This window comes from Pan troglodytes, chromosome 3 (genome assembly GCF_028858775.2).
Source record: "Pan troglodytes isolate AG18354 chromosome 3, NHGRI_mPanTro3-v2.0_pri, whole genome shotgun sequence".
In the NCBI taxonomy this organism is placed as follows: Eukaryota; Metazoa; Chordata; class Mammalia; order Primates; family Hominidae; genus Pan; species Pan troglodytes.
The window spans coordinates 138,618,400-138,643,760 of record NC_072401.2 but is presented as its reverse complement, the minus strand read 5'-3'; the positions used below and the strand labels follow the sequence as shown (position 1 = coordinate 138,643,760).

Here is a 25,361-nt window from a genome sequence, read left to right as displayed (position 1 = left end):
GAAAATTATTTTCAGCTAACACTATAATAGCAACTCAAGAGTATAGATTTCTTATTTGTGGAAATTTAATTTTTTGTTTTGTTTTGTTTTGATTTTTGTTTATTTTCTTATTTCTCAATCAAGAAGTAATTATATACGATATTTACTCTGTGCAAAACGAAGCAGAAGAGAAACGCAGAATATAATTTGTCTGCAATAGAATAAAATATACACTTCAAAAACTATACTGAATTGCCCTAGTATTCCAAATGTAGCAGCAGCTACAGGATGGCAGAGACTCCATCATCCTTAGAGTGTCTAAAGCAGAGACCGTTACTTCACCATTAGTTGACATTAGCATGTACAAGAAATAAACATTTTTTTTTTAGACATGGTTTAGCTTTCATGCCCATGCTGGAGTGCAGTGGCATGATCAGAGTTCACTCAGCGTTGACTTCCTGGGATTAAGTGATCCTCCCACTTTAGCCCCCCAAGTAGCTGGGAGCACAGATATCACCACTACACCCTGCTAATTTCTTTTTCTTTTGTAGAGATGGGAGTCTCCCTGTATTGCCCAGGCTGGTGTTGAACTGCTGGGCTCGAGCAATCCTCCCACTTCAGCCTCCCAAAATGCTGGGATTACAGGGATTACAGGCGTAAATCACCATGCCCAGCAGACAGAAACATTTTTATTGTTATTGCTAAGCACTGAGTTTTGGAATTTGTTTATTATCATAACATAATTTAGCCTATCCTAGCTGAGATGGACATTGTTGTATAGAATTATGGTCCTGACCTAACAAATACCTTAAATATATGACATCATTTTAGTGGTGGAGTCGTGGTGTCTAGAAAAATGGTATGTTATACAGTAGCAAAACATTTGGTAAAACTGTCCAGCAATAACTTGTGTCAAGTAGATCATGAACATTAGTGATGATGTTGGGTGCTTTTGTCAAAGTTTTATATAAAAAAAGATGAGCTCAGGGAAGAACTGCCTGGAATAAAGAATAGAGAGAGTGAGAAAGAGAAGTCTTTGCCAATTGGAAAAGGACAACTGCTTCAGGACTTCAAATATAACAGTAGAAAATACATTTAAAGAGGTAGTTGAGGATGGAAGTCATTTAATCCTTGCCTGGGAGCAAGGATCAAATCAAGTTTTTAACTGTCATACATTATTAATCATTAATATCTCTTTGGTGATTACTGTGGTGCCCAGTAAATCCCTTCAGTTTATAAATGATCACTTAGTCTCCCAACATTTCATAAACTCTCATTACACTCAATTGTGCCTGTTGGACCTACTATGAACTTATTGTGTCCCAACAAATTTATATATTATAGACCTAACTTGCAGTGTTGATGGGATTTGGAGATAAAACCATTAAGAGATAATTAGGTTTAGATAAGGTCATGTGAATATGGGGCCCTCAGAAGGGTATTAATGCACTTATAAGAAGAGATGCCAGAAAGCCTGCCCTCTCTCTTTCTGTTTGCCCTGTGAGGACTCAGTGTGAGGGCCTTTTGTCAGCCAGGAAGAGACCCCATGCCAGAACCCCACCATCCTGGTACCCTGACCCTGGACTCCAACTTTAGAACTGTTGAGTAAATAAATGACTGTAGTTTAGGCCACACAGTTGATGGTATTTTGTTATGGTAGCACCAGCAAACTAATAAAGGCCATTACACAGATTTTCTGAGTAAGTATCATCGAAAAATGAACCTCTAGTATTGTGCTTGGTGAACAGTATATACTCTGGAAATCTAACTGCCTGTTAAAGAGTCTATATTAGTTTGCTAGGGCTGCCTAGCACAAACTGAGGAGGTTAAAGAAGACAAATTTATTGTCTCGCAGTTCTGGAAGCTAGAAGTCCAATATCAGTGTGTCAGCTGGGTTGATTCTTTCTTAGGGCTGCGAGAGATAATGTGTTACATGTCTCTCCCCTCATTTTTGGTGGTTTGCTAGGACTCTGACTTTCTTTGGCTTTACACATTCTATGCTGTCATCTTCAAATAGTGTCCTTTTTGTGTGTGAGTCTCTGTGCCCAGACATATAGTGGGGTGTGTGTGTGTGTGTGTGTGTTTTGAAAGCTTTTTATATTAAAAAGTGACAAAAAAATTCCAGAGAGCTCCCATGTAATTTTCATTCAACTTCCCCAATGATAAAATCTTCTATTACCATAGTACAATTATCAAAACCAGGAAATTGACATTGGATCAATGCTGTTAACTAAATTTAGGACTTTATTCAGATTTCAATGACTTTTATATGCACATTTTTCAGAAGAGTTTTATGAAATTTTATCACATATTTAGATGTGTATAATTACACAGTTAGGAAACAGAACTGTTTCAACACGCCAAAGGCACTCTCAAATGTCTCCTTTATAATCAAACCCTAACCCTAGCAATCCCTGATCTGTTTGCCATAATTATAATTTTGTGATTTCAGGAATGATGTATAAAAAGATCTTACCATATGCCACATATTGATACTGGCTTTTTCATTCCAATGAGAGGTCCTTGAGATTTATTCTTATTGCTCCATTTATTAATAGTTGTGTATAGTTCATTACATGGATGAACCAAAATTTATCTTTCACCAAGTTTACATTTAGATCTATGATCCATTTGAGTTGATTAAATTTCACTATTGTTTTTCTGTTTTCAATTTTATCAACTGCTTCTACTATCTTGATTATTTCCTTTCTTCTCCTTTGTTTGGTTTTACTTTGCCCTTCTTTTTTTAGTTTCTAGAAGTAAGAGCTTAGATTCTGGATTTTTATGTCATTCTTACTTTTGAATGTGAACATTTAGTGCTATAAATTTCTCAGTGCTGCTTTAGCTGCAGCCCACAAATTTTGATATGTGTGTTTTCATTTTCATTTATTTCAATATTTGTTTATGTTTCATTTTCTTGCTGGGATCCTTGCTCCCAGGTTAGGATTAAATGACTTCCCCTTTGACACATAACTTATTTAGAAGCCCGTGTTTTAATTTCCAGGTATTTGGAGATTTTCACACGACTTTACCTGTATTCATTGTTCATTTTATTCCATTATATTCAGATAAAATAATCTGTATACTTTTCTTTCTTTATTTTTGTAGCTTATTTTGGGACCCACAGTGTGGGCTATATTGCTGACTGCTGCAATGGCTCTTATAAAGAATGTATATTCTGCTTTTGTTAGGTGTTGTGTTGTGTTCTATAAATGTCAGTTGGATTCTGTTGGTTGGTGGCATTTTTGAGTTCTTCTATGTCCTTGCTGATATTCTGATAAGTAATTCTTGAATAGAGTTTATGTTTTCAACCATGATTGTGTTTATTTTTATTTTTCCTTTCAGTTCTATTATTTTTTGTCCCAAGTATTTTGAAGCTTTCTTGTTGCCTACGTATTTAGAATTGCTTATGTTTTCTTGCTGTGTTGACTTATTTTTATCAGTATGTAATGTGCCTTTCTGCTCCTGGTACTGTTTCTTTGTTGTGCAGCCTATTTTATCTGTTAATAATATTGCCATTCATGCTTTCTGTTGACTAGCACCTGTGTTGTATCTCTCTTTCCATCTATATATTTTCAACTTGCCTGCATTGTTGTATTTAATTTTTTTTTTGACAGCATAGAGGTGGTTATTAGTTGTTCTGGGGGCTTTTAAAAAACCTACTCTGCCAATCCCTTTTTGTAATTGATGTACTTAGGCCATTTGATTTTTATGTAATTAGTAATATATTAGAACTGAGGTGTACCATTTTATTTTTTGTTTTCTGTTTTTTGTTTCTCTGTCTTTTTTTCTCTCTATCGCTGTCTACTTTGCCCTGGCCTCTTATAGGTTACTCAATCATTTTTTAGAATTCCATTTTGGCTTATCTGTAGTGTTTTTGAGCATATTATGTTCTATAGGTCTGTTAGCAGTTGTTCTAGATACTTGATTATATATACATAATTTACAACATTTTAGGAAGGGTATAGGCTTTTTCATGGCTGAAAAGGGGAGCATAAGAGATCTTTAGAGAGATGGAACAATTCTGCGTCTTGATTTAAGTAATGGTCATGAGTGGTTTTGTGTTGTGAGGAGATAGTGAATCTTATAAAAACTTCAAGTAATATAAACTGCACTTATTCTAGCCAAAAATGCTATCAACCAGGTAGTGGTCTCAGTTGGACTTATTAGTAAACACAATTTTATCTTGCGATTTTACATTATGTTTTCAAATTACATAAACATCCTACATGTAATTGGCATTACACCTTTGCTATTTACTCACGAATGTAACAAACCATTCTTATTCATAAGACATTATTAATATCTTTGAATTATTCAGCTTAACATTATTTTCATGGATAATCAATCATGCATTCTAGAACAATGAACATGGGCTGTATGACAACAAAACAAACTTTTAGAAACTAAGTGACTTTCAACTCTCATGTAAGCAATTACATTTCTGTTGAAATATATAAAAGAAAAAACAGTTTTTTAACGGGATTTTTTTCCTTTTCAGCATCACGGTGCCAAAAATAACCATCTTATATTGCTTAAACATTATTATATTCTTGTATATGCATGGTATTCTTTCAAAATATTTTCCCTAATTCCTAGAACCTGTGACTGTTACGTTATTTGGAAAAGTTTTCGTTGGTGTAATTAAACAAAAATCTGTTTTTTTTTAAATTGTTTTTTATTTTACCTTAAGTTCTGGGATACAAGTGCAGAACATGTAGCTTTGTTATATAGCTATACGTGTACCATGGTGGTTTGCTGCACCTATCAATCCATTATATAGGTTTTAAGCCCTGGATGAATTAGCTATTTTTTCTAATGTTCTCCCCCTCTTTGCACCCCACCCCCACCCCTTGACTGGCCCCAATGTGTGGTGTTTCCCTCCCTGTGTCCCTCTGTTCTCATTATTCAACTCGCACTTCTGAGTGAGAACAGGTGGTGTTTGTTTTTCTATTCCTGTGTTAGTTTGCTGAGGATGATGCCTTCTAGCTTCATCCATGTCCCTGCAAAGGACATGATCTCATTCCTTTATATGGCTGCATAGTATTCCATGGTGTAGGTGTACCACATTTTCTTTATCGAGTCTATCATTGATGGGCATTTGGGTTGATTCCATGTCTTTGCTATTATAAATAGAGCTGCAATAAATATATGTGTGCATGTGTCTTTATAGTAGAATGATTTATATTCCTTTGGGTACATACCCAGTAATTTGACTGCTAGGTCAAATCATATTTCTGGTTCTAGAGCTTTGAGGAATCACCACACTGTCTTCCACAATGGTTGAACTAATTTACATTCTTACCAACAGTGTAAAAGCATTCCTATTTCTCCATAGCCTCACCAGCATATATTGTTTCTTGACTTTTTAATAATCGCCATTCTGACTGATGTGAGATGGTATTTCATTGTGGTTTTGATGTGCATTTCTCTAATGATCAGTGATGTTGAGCTTTTTTTTATGTTTGATGACCACATAAGTGTCTTTTTTTTTTTTTTTTTTTTTGAGACAGAGTCTCGCTCTGCCACCCAGGCTGGAGTGCAGTGGCATGATCACTGCTCACTACAACCTCCGCCTCCCAGACTCAAGCAATTCTCCTGCCTCAGCCTCCTGAGTAGCTGGGATTACAGGTGTGTGCCACCATGCCAGGCTTGTTTTTGAATTTTTAGTAGAGATGAGGTTTTACCATGTTGGCCAGGCTGGTCTTGAACTCCTGACCTCATGATCTTCCTGCCTCCACCTCCCGAAGTGCTGGGATTACAGGTGTGAGCCACCATGTCCAGCCAAATGTCTTCTTTTGAGAAGTGTCTGTTCATATCCTTTGACCACTTTTCGATGGGGTTGTTTTTTTCTCATAAATTTGATTAAGTTCCTTATAGACGCTGGATATTAGACCTTTGTCGGATGGGTAGATTACAAAAATTTTCTCCCACTCTGTAGATTGCCTGTTCACTCCAATGATAGTTTATTTTGCTGTGTGGAAGCTCTTTAGTTTAATTAGATCCCATTTGTCAATTTTGACTTTTGTTCCAATTGCTTTTGGTGTTTTTGTCATGAAGTGAAGTATTTCCCCATGCCTGTATTCTAAATGGTATTGCCTAGGTTTTCGTCTAGGGTTTTTATGGTTTTGGGTCTTACAGTTAAGTCTTTAATCCATGTTCAGTTAATTTTTGTATGAAGTGTAAGAAGGAGGTCTGTTTCAGTTTTCTGCATAAGGCTAGCCAGTTTTCCCAGCATCATTTATTAAATAGGGAATCCTTTCCCCCATGGCTTGTTTTTGTCAGGTTTGCTGAAGATCAAGTGGTTGTAGGTGTTTGGCGTTTTTTTCTGAGGCCTCTGTTCTGTTCCATTGGTCTATATATCTGTTTTGGTATCAGTAGCATGCTGCTTGGGTTACTGTAGCCTTGTACTATAGTTTGAAGTCAAGTAGTGTGATGCCTCCAGTTTTGTTCTTTTTGTTTAGGATTGTCGTGGCTCTGCGAGCTCTTTTTTGGTTCCATATGAAATTTAAAGTAGTTTTTTATAATTCTGTGAAGAATATCAACAGTAGTTTGATAGGAATAGCATTGAATCTATAAATTACTTTGGGCAGTATGGCCATTTTCATGATATTGATTCTTCCTATCCATGAGGATGGAATGTTTTTCCACTTGTTTGTTTCCTCTATTATTTTCTTGAGCAGTGGTTTGTAGTTCTCCTTGAAGAGGTCCTTCACCATTCCTTTATTAGCTGTATTCCTAGGTATTTTATTCTCTTTGTAGCAATTGTGAATGAGAGTTCATTCATGATTAAATAAAAAAATCTTAGGGATTATTCAGGTGAATTTGTCAGCTTGTTTTATAAGTTCATTAAATAAATGTGTTAAAATATGCCACTATGATATGAAATTATTTATTACTTATGTTTTTGTCCAAATTTGTTTTCTATATTTTATGGCTATTTTATTATGTAGGGTCCAGGTCGTTATTGCATCTGGACACTCTTATACTGTGAGAGCACTTAAAACTCAGTATTAAATGTCTTTCTTTTTTGTCAACTCATGTTATGTGATTTTAACGCATGTATCCCAACAGTTTGTTGTTACAGCCTCTAAGGAGTATTTATTTATGTTTTATTTTCAAACCATGTGGGTCAGGTCAAGCAATTTTAAGTGTAACACAATGTTGTTTTGTGGGTTGGAGATTTATTTCTAGCTTACATTATTCAAATAATATAGTTTTTAAGTGATCCAAATTTAAGGGAAAGAGAGTGTTTCTGATTGACTCTTCACATTAGCTAGCAGTGTATTTTCACACTTCACATAGTCTGCAAACAACTTGAAAATTTAAACACAGTTTTACTCCCTTTGTTTAAGTCATTGATACAAAAACCGATTGCAGTGCTTTACTTCCCAACTGGCTTCTTTTTTGTCATATGTTTACTTTGAGTTATATATTACTTTAATGATTGCATGTTGACTATTTCAAGACAGTTGGTTCTGATGTCTCACCTGCCATACTGCCAAAAGTAAAATATTCATGCCTTATTTCATTTGTCATTTCAAGTATCATGAATTGATTATAAAACATACTCTAGTCTCATTATTGATAGTGGTTATGTTCTAGAAAGTCAAGAAAAAACAGAATTATTGAATAATAAACCATTTATTTGGCCAGGTGCAGTGGCTCATGCCTGTAATCCCAGCACTTCGGGAAATCAAGCCAGGGTGATCACTTGAGCCCAGGAGTTTAAGACCAGCCTAGGCAATATAGTGAGACCCTCATCTCTACATAAAATAAGAAAGTTAGCCGGGCATGGTGGTGCATGCCTGCAGTTCCAGCAACTCGGAAGGCTGGGGCAGGAAGATTGATTGAGCCGGAGAAGTTGTGGCAGCAGTGAGTGGTGATCATGCCACTGTACTCCAGCCTGAGTGACAGAGTGAGACACTTTATCAAAAAAAAAAATTCCAGGAGATAGAAAGAATGAGGTTTCTATGAGCTTTTAGTCACAACATTTTCACTGACTAATCAATATGTAAAATTGTGTTTTGTTTGTTTTGTTTTGTTTTGAGACAGAGTCTCGCTTTGCCTCCCAGGCTGGTGTGCAGTGGCACGAGCTCGGCTCACTGCAACCTCTGACTCCCGGGTTCAAGCGATTCTTATGCCTCAGCCTCCTGAGTAGCTGTGATTACAGGGTGCACACCACCACGCCCAGCTAATTTTTGTATTTTTAGTTGATACGGGGTTTCACCATATTGGCCAGGCTGGTCTTGAACTCCTGACCTCATGATCCGCCCGCCTCAGCCTTTCAAAGTGCTGGGATTACAGGTGTGAGCCACCATGCCTGGCTATAAAATTGTTTTAATATATACTATTTACTTATTAACAATCAACAGCACTGTAATTTGTGCTTGGATAAATGTTAGTGAAAATGTAAATTTTCAAATACAGAATCCACAGTCGTCATGACCAACTTTATATTCCTTGAGGCTACAGTAAGTGCTTAGAAAAGTCATGCAATGATGTTTATGGCATCTTCATGGCATTTGCACGGCTCTCAGTTTGGATTTGCCCACCATCCTAAACAGAATTAACAGGAGCCACTGAGATTATGTGTTTAAATCTCTAGTGCCATGAAATAATATAATTCATGGGAGACACTCTGCCTGATCCTCAGTTTTGGTATTCCACTGACCCAGAGCCCAGTAATTCATGAGGAATTACAGCCTATTTGTCAAATAGATTATTGAAATGAAAGTTAATCAATATTCATATTCATTTAAAAAAGAAAAGCAATAAATCAAGCAGTTCCATGCCGGTCATGTACATTTATAATATCACTTAATCTCACAACTGCTCTGTGACAGATTATATTTTTATGTCATCAATCATAAACTCAAGGCTCAAAATGGTTAGTCACCTTGCCCATGATTTTATACCTAAATACAACTGAAAAATGGGGAGTGAAGCCATGTGTGTCAAACTGTAAAGTTCATGATTTTTCCTTGCCTCACTTTCTGTCCTTTGCCACTGAGTTGTGTGGCATTTCTTTACTTCAAAAACAAAACTATGTTTGCTGTCTATAATTACAAGGCATTGAACTACTTCCTGATATTTCTGGCTTTCAAACCAGCTTTGAAAAATATTAGACAAGGCAGCCGTTTATCCTCAAAAGCTCCATTTTCTGAACACATTTCTATTGAGAGATACTATAAGAGAATGTCTTTTTCTGCAAGTGTGAGTTATTAAATCTCATGTGCATCATAAGGCAATAAAACAGTTTTGAAATAATTAAGCATAGCTACTTCTTTATCTCTGCACTGAGATCTACCAGGCACCATTTTTCAATTAGTTAAAATAAAAAGAATTACTTTGAACATGTCTTTAGCTTTCTTCTCTTTTTCTTCACTTTATAAATAAAGAAAAAAGAGAATATATATATACATGTATGTATATACATGATATACCTACATGTATATATACATATATGTATATATATAATATACCTACATGTATATATACATATATGTATATATATAATATACCTACATGTACATAATATACCTACATGTATATATACATATAGGTATATACATAATATACCTATATGTATATATACATGTAGGTATATACATAATATACCTATATGTATATATACATATAGGTATATACATAATATACCTATATGTATATATACATGTAGGTATATACATAATATACCTACATGTATATATACATGTAGGTATATACATAATATACCTACATGTATATATACATACAGGTATATACATAATATAACTATATGTATATATACACATATAGGTATATACATAATATACCTATATGTATATATACACGTAGGTATATACATAATATACCTATATGTATATATACACGTAGGTATATACATAATATACCTATATGTATATATACACATAGGTATATACATAATATACATATATGTGTATATATATATGCATATATGTGTATACATATGTATACATATGTATATGTATACATATACACATATATGTATACACATATATGTAAACACATATATTATGTATATTATGTATATTATGTATATACATATATGTGTATATATACACATGTATATTATGTGTATACATATATGTATATATACACACATATATACACATATATATGTGTATGTGTATATACACATGTGTATATATACAGATATGTGTATATACAGATATGTGTATATACACATATATGTGTATATACAGATATGTGTATATATACAGATATGTGTATATACAGATATGTGTATATACACATATATGTGTATATACAGATATGTGTATATACACATATATGTGTATATACAGATATGTGTATATACACATATATGTGTATATACAGATATGTGTATATACACATATATGTGTATATATGTGTGTATATATACATATATGTATATACCTATATGTGTATATATACATATATGTATATACCTATGTGTGTATATATACATATATGTATATACCTATGTGTGTATATATACATATATGTATATACCTATATGTGTATATATACATATATGTATATACCTATATGTGTATATATACATATATGTATATACCTATATGTGTATGTATACATATATGTATATACCTATATATGTAGGTATACATATAGGTATATTATGTATATACCTATATGTGTATACATACATATATAGGTATATTATGTATATACCTATATATGTATACATACATATATAGGTATATTATGTATATACCTATATATGTATACATACATATATAGGTATATTATGTATATACCTATATGTGTATACACATATATAGGTATATTATGTACATACGTGCGTGTATACATACACACAGGTACATTATGTACATACGTGCGTGTATACATACACACAGGTACATTATGTACATACGTGCGTGTATACATACACACAGGTACATTATGTACATACGTGCGTGTATACATACACACAGGTACATTATGTACATACGTGCGTGTATACATACACACAGGTACATTATGTACATACGTGCGTGTATACATACACACAGGTACATTATGTACATACGTGCGTGTATACATACACACAGGTACATTATGTACATACGTGCGTGTATACATACACACAGGTACATTATGTACATACGTGCGTGTATACATACACACAGGTACATTATGTACATACCTGCGTGTATACATACACACAGGTACATTATGTACATACGTGCGTGTATACATACACACAGGTACATTATGTACATACGTGCGTGTATACATACACACAGGTACATTATGTACATATGTGCGTGTATACATACACACAGGTATATTATGTACATATGTGTGTGTATACATATAGGCATATACATATGTATATATCTATATATGTGTGTGTGTGTATATATATATATATCTTAAAGAAGAAAGAGAAAGAACAAAGTTAATGGCCATGCTTCATGCTTCTGTGTTTTCTAGTGTTAAATCAGTAAGTAATTTTCTTGTTTCAAATATAAATGATTTCTTTCTATAAACATTAACTTTATGTACTTTAAATCTAGAAATGATTACTCTTCATTTGCAATAAGTATACTGTTTTAAAATTATTTGAAATAGTTCCAAACTTACAGAAAATTTGCAAGTAGAACACAGAGAATTTGTTTTCTGTACCATTTGAAAATAAGTTGCCAATCAGATGCTCTACAAACCAGAACATTCTTATATATAACCACAGATCAACTATCAAAATCAGAAGTTATCATTGATGCATTACTTTTATTTTATTGTCAAACCTTCTTCAAATTTTACCAATTGTACCAATAGTGTCCTTTATTGCAAATGATGCAATTTAAAATCATCTGTTGAATTGAGTTTCTGTATCTATTGTTTTGCGTGTGAAGTAGTTTCTCAGGCTTTTCTTGGCTTTCATGACATGAACACTTTTGAGGATTATACACTGGTAATTTTATAAGAAGTTCCTTGACTTAGTTTCGTCAATGTTTTATCTTGATTATATTTCAAAAGAATATCACAGAAATGCCACAGCCTGTTAGGTAATATTCGAAGTAAGTTTGGACCATTATGGTGACCTTAATTTTGATCCTACAGTCACAATTGTATCAACAACTTTTCTCCAATGTAATCTTTCCCTTGTATTCAGTAAGTATTTTGTGGAAGTGGGACCTAAATATCTTGCCAATATGCTGTTACCTCTTGAAATTTAGATAATAAATTTCAAAATTGATATTCACTATGGATAAGAACTTCTTTATTTTGTTCAGTGGGTTATAATCTATTACTACCATTATTTATTTAGGTGCTCAAATTGTCCTGTATTTAATCAGTGATGCCCCTTCAATCTGGCTTCTGTGTCTTATGTATATCATATCTCAATTATTCTTTGAACACTTCCTTCTTCTCTGAACAAGTCATTCAGGTTTCAAATGGAAAATATTCTCACTTCAGCCTTGGAATCAGCTCTTTCTCCCAAGAATCCTAGCTTCTTTTAATAGAAAATGGTGTTTAGAAATTAAAATATGGGCAGTAGATATTATCATTGCCTTTAGGGTGCTACTGTTTCTATGCTTTTTCAGTGGCAAGAGCTAGGAAATGTTCCTTATACAGCTATAAGTCATGTATATATAGTCAAAGCTATAGTAAAGTCTAATATAATAGTGTCTACCGTATAATCTGGCACATTTTCTTTATCTTAGTATTTCTCTTCTCCCTGAATATGCTAGCTTGTGCCCTTAACTTGGCTCATTTTTTCCAAGTATTTTATTCAAAGTTTTTTGTTTGTTTCTTCATTATCTGCACAGCTGTCAGGTTCTTTCTACCCCTGCTCAGCTGGCTGGCATAGCTGGTAGACTTGTATGTTAAAACCCTGATTCCCAATGCAAGTCCTGGAATCTTATTTTACACAAGTACAGAGATCAAGTATATAAAAGAAGAGGTCACACTGACCAAGACCTTCCATCACAAAAGATCTAAATAAGATGAATAAGCTATTTGAAATTCAGGCAAACTAGAACACAGTAGCCTTGGCTAAACTGGTTAGTTGATACTTATTACCAGCAAATTTTGGCTCTAGGAGAATATTTTCCCAATATTGCCAAATCTGCTTCTCACTTTTGAAAAGACTGTTGAAATTAAGTGAAGTCTGCCAGTTTTAAATGTCAACTAATTAGATTTTTGTTGCCTTGTTTAATATTTTACTGTCCAAAGAATACATGTCTGTATGTCACCACTTTAAAACCTTTTACTTAAACAAAGCCCAGGGAATATTTTTCATTGAGGGGGGTAAACATCAGAAAAATAGCTGCTGTTTTGTTCCTTTGTGCTTATGAACTACTATATACCAAACCTAGAGCCAAGCATCCTCATTTATCTACTTGAGGGACATTCATTCAGTCCTTACTGTGTACAAGGCATAATGCTAGACAGTGCAGTGGGCAGACAGATAAAAACACTGAATAGATCCCTCTCCTCAAGACATCATAACATTGCAAAGAGAAGGGTAAGTATATATAAATATCCATATATAATCTCCTAAAGCAGAAAGGGAAACATAAAATATATATATATATTTTTATATATAATATATTTATATTTTATATTTATATATAAAATATATTTGTATATAAATATATAAATATATTTGTATATAACTATATATAAAATATATTATATATAACTATATATAAAATATATTATATATAACTATATTTAAAATATATATAACTATATTTAAAATATATTATATATAACTATATAAAATATATTTATATATAACTGTATATAAAATATATTTATATATAACTGTGTATAAAATATATATAACTGTATATAAAATATATTTCATATATATTATATAAATATAAAATATATTTCATATATATTATATAAATATAAAATATATTTCATATATATTATATAAATATAAAATAAAAATATTGTATTTATATATTTATTTATATATTTATATAAATATAAAAAACTATATATAAAATATATTTATATATAACTATATAAAATAGATTTTATATAACTATATATAAAATATATTATATATAAATATATAATATATTTATACATGAAATATAAATATATTATATATATGAGAGAGAGAGAGAGAAATAGTCCTAAAACTATAAAACATATTGCAGTAATGATACAACAGAGAAATATGAAAATTCAGATTACAGAACATATTTTATGTTGAAGACATTGGGCTGAAAAGCAAAAACAATGTTGTATGAGCATAGTAATGAAGCAGATTTCTTAACAACTTAGTAAAATGGAGATTGGGAGAAAGTGGTTAGTTAGCATATGCAAAAACATTGAGGTAGAGAGGTAGGAAATACAGGCAGGATCTGTAAAGTAAAACTATTTGTAATGGATCTGAAAGTATGTAAATTAGCATGAAGACCACTGATAGTCCAATCTACCTTAACCTGAGAAGTAGGGATCAAAGACAGTTCTAAAAAAAGTGGCAATAAATGTATGAAAAATAGGATAATGAGAGAGATCATTTGGAAGTAAAATAAATTGTCATTTAGATTAAACAGGGGTTGGAAGAAGTAGAGGAGATAGAGATCAATTAAACATAAATTCCAAATGTTGGTTTGAGATGATAAAGAAAATATCCTTAACGTATCCAGAGTGATGAAAAGAAGACACTATTCTGTGAGGGGCAAGATGGTTCATTCATATTTTAACCTCACTTAAAATGTAGGTGTAAATAATTAATTTATTCATCTGTTTTTCAGAAAGTAATTGTGTAACTACTATGTGCAAAGTGCTGGATCTTGGCCATGGGTGATACAAAAGCCAAATAAGAATAGGTCTTGTCTAAGGAAATTACTGTGTCTACATGCTATTAATGGAGCTATGCTGAGGGCACAGTTGAAGCCCTGGAAATTGGTAAGGATATCGTAGGAAAAGGGGAGATCTGACTTAAAGGTATTATGTGCTAATCCCAAGGTTTTGCCTTTATTCTGAAGGTTTTTTGAAATCACTGAAGTAATTCGTTCTGACAGTGTAATAATCAGATTCATGTTTTCATAAAACATATCTAGCTATGCTACACGTTACCTGCTTATGAATACAAGATATTTGTTAATCCAAGATGGAATGGTGAATGTAATAAAATATTTCCCTCTTACTATATACATATTATTATTATACATTCATTCAATAAATAATAAATGTATATTTTCAATAAAATATTCAATAAACAGGTACATAAATAAATAGTTATTAGTTGTGCAACTACTATAAATTGAACATACATGTGGTAGAAAATAAAAAGGGAGTTCGAGTAATGGGATAGGGCCCTACTTGGTCTATAAGAGGCCAAAATCATATCTTGGAAGGTAAGATATATCAGATTTGAAAGATAAAAAGAGTCGTGTAAAAAGAAGAGTGTATTCTAGGAAGTAGAAATAGCATATGCACAAATTCTAAGGTTTATGGTACTTTTGCTGCATTTTGAAAACATTGTTATTCTGCAGATAAGGTCACTTTCCATAAATAAGCCTTATCTGTGAGGATTTTGAAAGCTGACACAGCTCACCTGTAGATCCTGAAGGGTTGCCAGTTTTAGAGCAGCAATCATCCTCTCTTTCCCTTTTTCTTTTCCCTGTGTAACCCCAAATTTAACTGCAAAAAGGTATTTTTCAAATGTTCAAACTTCCTTTAAATCTCAAAATGAAAGAAAACAAGTCATTTTCAAGATGAAAACCTTAAATGTAGGAACCTTTAATCTTATTTATCCCAAATCTTAAAGCTAATAAAATAAATTTTAGAGACTTATCAAAAAAATTAAAATCTGCATATATATGACAACTAATTTTGGGAATAGTTTCTAGAGATTGACTAAAACCTACACATGGGAACCTCAGGTGACATGCAAAAACCGTAACATTAAAAGTTCTACTACTAATTACTATAAGGAAAAAATATCAAAATAACATGTTTGCATTATTCCAAAACTTGAGATATTTCAACATATCATATAATTAATTTTAATGAGATTCTAATTTTAAGTCAAAGGCTTAAGTGTAGAAGAGAAAGTGTATATTATTACATACACGTTTCACAGAACAAGTATTCCATCAAAATTCTTCCGGTTAACTTTATGGTGATGGCAAAACCAATTCAGAGAATTCTAGACATATGAAGTTTTATTAGATTTCTAATAGGGTATATTTGTTAAATAAAATACTGTTCACATTCTTAATATTTAGTTTCTTATATAAAAATTAATTTATATCAAAAGTATAACACATATAAAACACTTTTGAAATGCCGTTAATTTTTTTTAGGTATGTTCAAATAACATGGCATAAAGTGAAAAAAAGTGTAATACAATCAGATAAGTTCACATAAGAATATATACAAGATGTGTCACTTTACAATTAATATCAAGTTATTCCCCTGATTTAAAATAGAGATATTAAAAATTATGTAATTAAGCATTAAGTGTTACGGACTGAATTGTATCCCCCCTGAAATTCGTATGTTCAAGTCCTAACCTCCAGTCCTTTAAAGACCCTATCTCAGTATTCGGGGATAGGGTCTTTAAAGAGGTAATTAATTTAAAATGAGTCCACTATTGTAGGCCCTAATCCATTCTGACTGGTGTCTTTATTCACAAAAGAGAATGGGACACAGAGGTGCACACACACAGGTGTGTACAGAGAAAAGACCACGAAGACATGGAGAAAATGGGGCTACCTGCAAACCAAAAAGAGAAGCTTCAGAAGAAATCAAACGTGCTGACATCTTCATCTTGGGCTTCTACACTTCAGAACTATGAAAAAATTAATTTATGTTGTTTAAACCACCCAGTCTGTGGTATTTACTTAAAGCAGCCCTAGAAAAACGGATACTCTATGTTTCCAAAATGATTTTTTTCCTACAAATAACACATAGCAAATAAAAGATATACATTTTCTACAAAACGCATACTCTTACTACATAATTCAAAATAATTTGAGATGTCATATACTGTCATTATAATTTCATGTTTTAGCTTATTTCTGGAAAAATAGCTTCTCTTTATCTTGACACTGTTACACTTAAATAGTTTTTTATTTTTTTATTTTTTTTATTTTTATTTTTTTATTATACTTTAAGTTTTAGGGTACATTTGCACATTGTGCAGGTTAGTTACATATGTATACATGTGCCATGCTGGCGCGCTGCACCCACTAACTCGTCATCTAGCATTAGGTATATCTCCCAATGCTATCCCTCCCCCCTCCCCCCACCCCACCACAGTCCCCAGAGTGTGATATTCCCCTTCCTTTGTCCATGTGTTCTCATTGTTCAATTACCACCTATGAGTGAGAACATGCGGTGTTTGGTTTTTTGTTCTTGCGATAGTTTACTGAGAATGATGATTTCCAATTTCATCCAGGTCCCTACAAAGGACATGAACTCATCCTTTTTTATGGCTGCATAGTATTCCATGGTGTATATGTGCCACATTTTCTTAAATAATATATTTTACAAATACATGTCATTCATAAACTTCATTGACATGAAATATGTCAATGAATATTTTTCATATTTTATTTTGTATTTCACAGTATGTTAACATTATTTTGCTTGAAAGATGACTTTTTAAAAACTATTTAAATAGTTTTTAAATTATACAAATTATACAAATGAGCAAAGTCTAATAGATAAACTGACCCTCATAACTAGTAATGTATTATCAACAATCTAGACTATGGATGGGATAAGTCTGTGAAATATGTAATGTGAGCAATAAAATATGCAACATCAAGAGCTACAGTATATAGCTTACTCAGTAAAACTTGGCAAGCGTAATAATTAAACAATTGACTGAAAGAGCAAAATATGCAAAAAAGGGAAAGCAATTTTATTTATTAAACTGTAGTAATGGATCATCAATAGATAGTTTCAGATGATTTAATTTAAAAAATAAGCTGTTTGAATGATCTATGCTGCTCCATCAGCAAATTATGTACCTCAATCATTGAGCTATATGAAAAATTAATTGGCTAACTATGGGATTTTATTATTGCAACAAAGGAAATTCATTGAGACACTAAAAAGTTTATGTGTATAATTTTAAAATCTTATATGGCATCTTAGAGGTTTTTGCAGCTTGCTTCTATTAAATTCCCTTTCTCCCTTTTTCTTGTTTTACTTTTTTTTGGTAAAAGTTGACTGACAGATTATGATGGGATGTAAAAATAAAAGCTTAAAGATAAATAGTAAAGAGCTGTTTTTAAGATTTCACATATGATTATGACTTATTAATTAGTACCAAACTATCCCTTCTACCCCATACACTAGACAAAACATATGAATCAACTGTTTTCAGAAACTAGGTAATAGGGAATACAAGGCTGCTATTCCTAAAACCATGGACATTCATCTGGTGTGCCCCATGGTATCACTAGGTCTAAGAATAGGAAAACTTCCCAAGCACAGAAGAACAGACAAGGTACTAAAAAGAGCGCTGAGCTGAGGAGGCAGAGATCAAAGTTCAAGTCAACTGGACCAGAGCAGGAGAGAAAAGGTGGTCCTGCAAGAAGAGATCCCAAATTCTGTACATGGTTCCCCAAAAGAAACTGGGTGAGGGCTGTACTTCATCTGTTCAGGGTGAGACTATAGGAAACTGACAACAGCGTAAATGTCATGAGGCAGAAAAGTGAGCAGAGATGCTAAAACTCAAGTTGTCCTGGTGATACTGCATCCTGACAAGAGTGAAGAGTCCATATTAATGTCCTATTAACATCCCTTCAGATATCTGATATATTAGAAAAGTAGGTCCTAGAAGTAAAAACCGTGCTCTAGAATAAGACCTACTCTACACCCCTCCACAGACACAAAAAGCCTCAAACTAATCCCAACAAGACGTAGATATTTGAAGTTGAGTACTGACAACTTGTAGGACTTTGGGAAACAACTTGGACTTTCCATACATCTATCCAATAAAGCATAAACTAAGTTTACCTAAGTTTGTTGAACAAAACTCAGCACTTTTCCAGAAGAGACAATATAATATAGATTTCTTATAGATATTAACAATAAACATTAGTAGACATGGAAAGAAACTAGAATATGGGAACCTCATTTTTTGTTTTTATTTTTTGCATAGTTAATGGAAAAGAACTACCAAATGGTCCAGGTTTGAGACTTATCATAAACATATAATAAATCAGATATTATAAATATATACATAAAATTAAAGGAAGATAATTTTGTAAAATTAAAACAATGGCAAAAGAATATCAACAGACAAATGAAAATCATAAGGAAATAGGGAAATACAAGAATTAAATTTTTTTTTCCTAATTGGGCTTAATAGTAGTTTGGATATGGCAGAAGAAAAGTTCAGTCAACTTGAAGATAGGATGGATAGTCAATTCCCTATGAGAAAGTTGATATGTAATTCATACTCTGTATGGGGTAAGGTAGCTGATAATAAGACTTGAATGGAAAATTGTAGCCATTTTGAGATCAGGTTAGAAGTTTTATCCTGGTATAACAGTGAGTATACTGTTGCAAGTAAAGGCTAAAGAAACATGTTTACAAAAAATATTTAGTAGACTTAAAAAATGAAGTAGAGATGATGAAATCAGTGTGAAGGAGAAAATCAGTTGCTTGAAGCAGCAGCAACAAAATTTCCCAATTTATTAAACGTGGGATAGAAGAGAGTTTGAGAGGGAGGAATCTAGGAAGTGGTGACCCAAATTTGTCAGCTTGATTAAATGGGTGTATGAACAAATTAATATGTTCAAAAATATGTTTTGAACATCTACTACATAACAGCAACTGCTTATGGTGTTGAAGATACAACACCATAAGCAACAACACAGTCTACAACACAGTCAGGAATTTCTGCCTTTATGAAGATTTTACAAGGTGGTAAGACAGACAATAAATAAAAAATTGTATAAATCTTCTTGAAATACTCACTTTTTTGTGTGTGAACTGAAAGGATGGTCAGATTGAGAAAAATGTAAAAATATGATATTATGGCATTCATACAAATTCTCTGAAATATCATTCAGGAGTAGTTAACATATATTTACCTACTTATTTTGGTGACTGGGAGTGTGTCTGGTGGAGATTACATAATGGAAAAAAAAAGCAGCATTATTTAGCAACACCTAATAATCATTGTAATAATTCTATGTGGAGAAATTAACTCTGTAACACAGCCAATAAATTGTAAAAACGATTACATTATACAGTTTTGAATATGCATAGAGCCTAAATGTCTGAAAATAAATGATTGATTTAAAATATATCAGTATGCAAAACAGGATCTACAAAACTCTGATGAAAGAAATCAATGAGCTGAATAGGTGAAGAAATATTCCATGTTCTCGGGTAGTAAGAGTCAATAATGTCAAGTTTTAGTTCTTCCCAATTGACCTATAGAGTCAATGAAATCCCATTTAAAATCCCAGCAGGTTATTTTGTGAATATTGACAAATTGATTCTAAAATTTATATAGAGAAGGCAAAGACTCAGAATAAGCAGCACAATACAGTCAGTCCCCTGTATATACATGTTCCACATTTGCAAATTCAATCAATGGCAGCTGGAAACTTTTTGAAAGATAAACAATAAAAAATAACAAGCAGAATGGGTGTAGTGGCTCAGCATCTATTATCCCAACATTTTTGGGAGGCTGAACCAGGTAGATTGTTTGAGTCTAGGAGTTTAAGACCAGCCTGGGCAACATACTGTACTATACATAGTATAGACAGTCTTGCTGTCTAATATATATTCATATATATGCACACACACAAAACCCAGCCAGGTGTGGTTGTGTGTGTCTGTAGTCCCAGCTACTCAGGAGGCTGAGGCGGGAGGATTGCTTGAGACTGCGAGGTCAAGGCTGCAGTGAGCTGTGATGGTGCAACTGCAGTCTAGCCTGGGTGACAGAACGAGACCTTATCTCAAAAAAAAAAAAAAAATACGAATACAAATAAGAAACTATACAGTATAAAAACTTTTACTTTTCTTTGTATTGGTGGTTACTATAAGTAATCCAGGAATGATTTAAAGTAACTGGAGAATGTGCATAACTTATATGCAAATTCTGTGCCATTTTATATAAGAGACATGACCATTCACAAATTCTGATATCCAACAGGAGCCCTGAAACAAATCCTCCACAGATACTGAGGGAGGAGTGTATTGAAGGGAAAAGGGAAAGAACAGAGCTGTTCGACCAGACCTCAAGACTCAATATAGTTCACTATACACTGTACCTCAAGAATTAATAGAAGCATGGCAGTGTGATATTAGCAGAAGAACAGACAAATCAATGGAGAGCCAGAGAGCCCGGAAATAGAGATCAACAGAGAGCCCAGAAATAGAGCCAGATAAATATAGTCAACTATCTTTGACAAAGGAAAAAAGGCAATATAATTGAACACATACAGTCTTTTCAACCAATGGTGCTGGGGTATGCAAAAAATGAATCTAAACACAGCCTTACACCATTTACAAAAGTTAACTCAAAATGAATCATAGACCTAAATGTAAAATGCAAAACTATAAAACAAATAAAAGATAACATAGGAGAAAACCTACATGTCTTTGTGTATGGTAATGGATTTTTAGATACACACCAAGGCAGGATCCATTAAATAAATAATTGACAAGCTGCATTTTATTAAAATAAAAAAACTTCTTGTCTGCAAAAGCAATGTCAAGAGAGTAAGAATATAAGCCACAGACTGGGAGGAAATATTTGTTTAAGACGTATCTGAAAAAGGACAGTTCTCCAAAATATACAAGAACTCTTAGAACTTAATAATGAAAAATGAAAAAGCAAATTAAAAAATTAGCAAAAGACCTAAACAAATTTGTCATTGAAGAAGATATACAGATGTCAGATAAGAAGTCCATGAAAAGATGCTCCATATCATATGTCATCAGGAAATGAAAAATAAAGCAACAATGAGATATTACTGTACCTATTACAATGGCCCAAATCCAAGCCACTGACAATATCAGATGGTGGAAAAAATGTCGGACAACAGGAACTCTCATTCATTGCTAGTGGGAATGGAAAATGGTGCAGCCACTTTAGAGGACAGTTTGGCAGTTTCTTGCAAAACTAGAGAGTCTTACAATACAACCCAGCAATCATCTCCTTGATATTTATCTAAATCAAGTGAAAACTTATGTTCACAAAAAAACTTGCACATGGATATTTATAGCAGCTTCATTCATAACTGCCAAACTTGGAAACAACCAAGATGTTCCCCAGTAGGTGAGTTGATAAACTGTGGTATATCCAGACAATGGAATATTTTTTCAGTGCTAAAGAGAAATGAGCCATTAAGCAATAAAAAAGGAGGAAGTTAAATGCATATTATTAAGTGAAAGAAGCCAGTCTGAAAAGGCTACATACTGTACGGTCTAAACTGTATGACATTCTGGAAAAGGAAAACTATGAGAATAACAAAAACACCAATAGTAGTCAGGGTTTGAGGGAGGAAGGGAGGGATGTCTAGGTGGAGCTCAGAGGATTTTTAGAGTAGGGAAGCTACTTTGTATACTATTATGATGGTCATTATACATTTGTCCAAACTCATAAAATGTACAACAACAAGCATGAACCCTAATGCAAACTATAGATTTGGGGGTAATTATGAGGTGTCAATGTAGATTCCTCAATTTTAACAAATACGCCACTCTACTGGGGGATGTTGATAATGAGAGGGGCTGTGTATTTGTGAGGGTAGGGGACATTTGGGAAATCTCTGCACCTTTCTCTCAACTTTACTGTGAATCTAAAACTGCTTTTTAAAAAAGTCTTTAAAAAGCACATATTGGTACAATTAAACTAGTATTTCCCAAGACTCTGTTCATCAAAATCACCTCGGGAGCTTGAGAAAGCTACAGATTTTCCTAATTTACTCAAATTAAATGAGTCAGCATTTCTGGTGGTGGATATGGAGAAACTATATTTTGAAAGCAACCTTTCAAATGATTTTCATGTAGGAGCAGTCACTTACACATACAATGGAAAGTTATCAAATAGTTTGTGGCAGAATAATTGACGACACATAAAATGCCTAAAATATACTCCACTGGTAAGCAAAAGAGTACTGAGAAGTATGTTCGTGATGATATGATGTTGTTACACATAAGGAAACACACACATGGAAACACACACTCAGTTTCACATAGTAGTTTTTGCAACACTAAATAGAGGGACACATTTAAACAATAATTATGATTGCTAATTAAGATATAACAGTAATATTTAACAATTTATATTTAGATGCCTATGTCATGATATGCAGATGCTTTCCCTCCCTTGTCTTAACTGTAAAAACTTAATTGAGAGGTTCTTTGTAATTGTTATTGTTTCCCAAAGAAGGCTATATTTTTGGAATTGTGGACAGCTGTAGGAACACACATTCTAAAAGCAGAAGTCAGAACCATAATTTTGTTGACTTGAAAGATCAGACTTAGAGTGCAATGTTGGTAATGCTTGCTATTTAGTGTATTTTAGTAGCATCGCTAAAGGACTGACACTAGAGATGAAAATTCAAATCCCACTCTTAGTAAATTATCTGAATGATTACAAATTTCTTAAACTCCATTGTTTCTCTCACCCTTAGGCCTATTTGCCTTTGTAGAAAGTCCTCATATATACAGTCATTCAGACTGAAAATAAAGGCAACTTAATAGGAGCTAGAAGAGAGAATTCAGACGAAAGATGTCAGCTGTAGAAAATAATCCTCCCAACTCCTGATCAGCAGTTTGCTAACTGAAAATCATTAACATTTATGTTTTGAAATATGACTATGACAGTATGGAGGCAATTTATTATAAACTATATAAATTGATTTATAAAAAAGTTTGGTAAATACTGTCTTTCTGCTTAATATTTTGAATAACACAGTTTGGTCTAGAGAAAATGAATGGAATATAATTTCAAAAAATTAGCATTTAACAAAATAATTATATTTGGGATGAGGAAAACTTACTTTCAGATCTGAGGTGCCTCGAGATGACTCTTATGAGCCTCCTCTGTTCTTGTAAAAGTCCTGAAACCAGAGAGGATAATAAGAACAATTAAGAACCAATTCATTTTCTCTGCAACCTTGCCAGCATATGTTTTTATTTTTTAGTAATAGGCATTCTGACTGGTGTGAGATGGTATCTTATTGTGGTTTTTAATTGTATTTCTGTAATGATCAGTGATGTGGAGCTTTTTTTCATATGATTGTTGACTGCATGTATGTCTTCTTTTGAGAAGTGTCTGTTCATGTCCTTTGCCCACTGTTTAATTTTTTTTTTATTGTAAATTTGTTTAAGTTCCTTATAGGTGCTGGATATTAGAACTTTGCCCAATGCATAATTTGCAAAATTGTTCCCTTATTCTGTAGGTGGTCTGTTTACTGTGTTGATAGCTGTTCAGAAGCTCTTTAATTAGATTCCATTTATCAATTTTTGCTTTTGTTACAATTGCATACATTGTTGGTGGAAGTGTAAATTAGTTGAATCACTGTGGAAGACAGTGTGGTGATTACTCAAAGACCTAAAGACAGAAATACCATTTAACCCAGCACTGCCATTACTGGGTATATACTCAAAGGAATACAAATCATTCTATTATAAAGACACATGCAGGCATATGTTATTTGCAGCACTATTCACAATAGCAAAGACTTTGAATTAACCTAAATGCCTATCAATGATTGGCTGCATAAAGAAAACATGATACATATACACCAGGGAGTAATATGCCACCATGAAAAAGAACAAGATCATGGCCTTTGCAGGAACACGGATGGAACTGGATGCCACGATCCTTGGCAAATTAATGCAGGAACAGAAAACCAAATATGGCATGTTCTCACTTCTAAGTGGGAGCTAAATGATGAGAACACATGAACACAAAGAGGGAAACAACACACATTGGGGCCTATTGGAGGTTGGAAGGTGGGAGGAGAAGAGGATCAGGGAAAATAACCAATGGATACTCGGCTTACTACTTGAGTGATTTAATAGTCTGTGTAACAATCCCCCATGACATATGTTTACCTATGTAACAAACCTGAACATCCTGCACATGTACTTCTGAACTTAAAATAAAATTTAAAATAAACAAGTAAATAAAACAGTGCCCAGCATTCAAAAAAGAGTGAATTCTATTATTTACTCATTGAAGCAATTACATAATAGGTTTAACTGTTTTGTTTTCTTATTTTGTTTATATATTTATATTTATTGGGTTAATCTCTAAATGTAGTTTTCTTACATAGAGAAAAATGTGTTGTTGTCTACCAAAGGATTAATTAATGATGGTCTCACATAAGTAGAAAAAATATTTAAAAATTTAGTTCATGGGGTAAGAAAGTAACACAAAA

General features: G+C 32.9%; 1 long non-coding RNA gene across 1 annotated transcript in view; it reads left to right on the top strand.

Annotated features, from left to right (window-relative positions):
- LOC112208968 (uncharacterized) overlaps positions 1-25,361 on the top strand; it is a 168,872-nt gene that overhangs the window by 45,513 nt on the left and 97,998 nt on the right. The gene's annotated exons all lie outside the window — the stretch shown is intronic.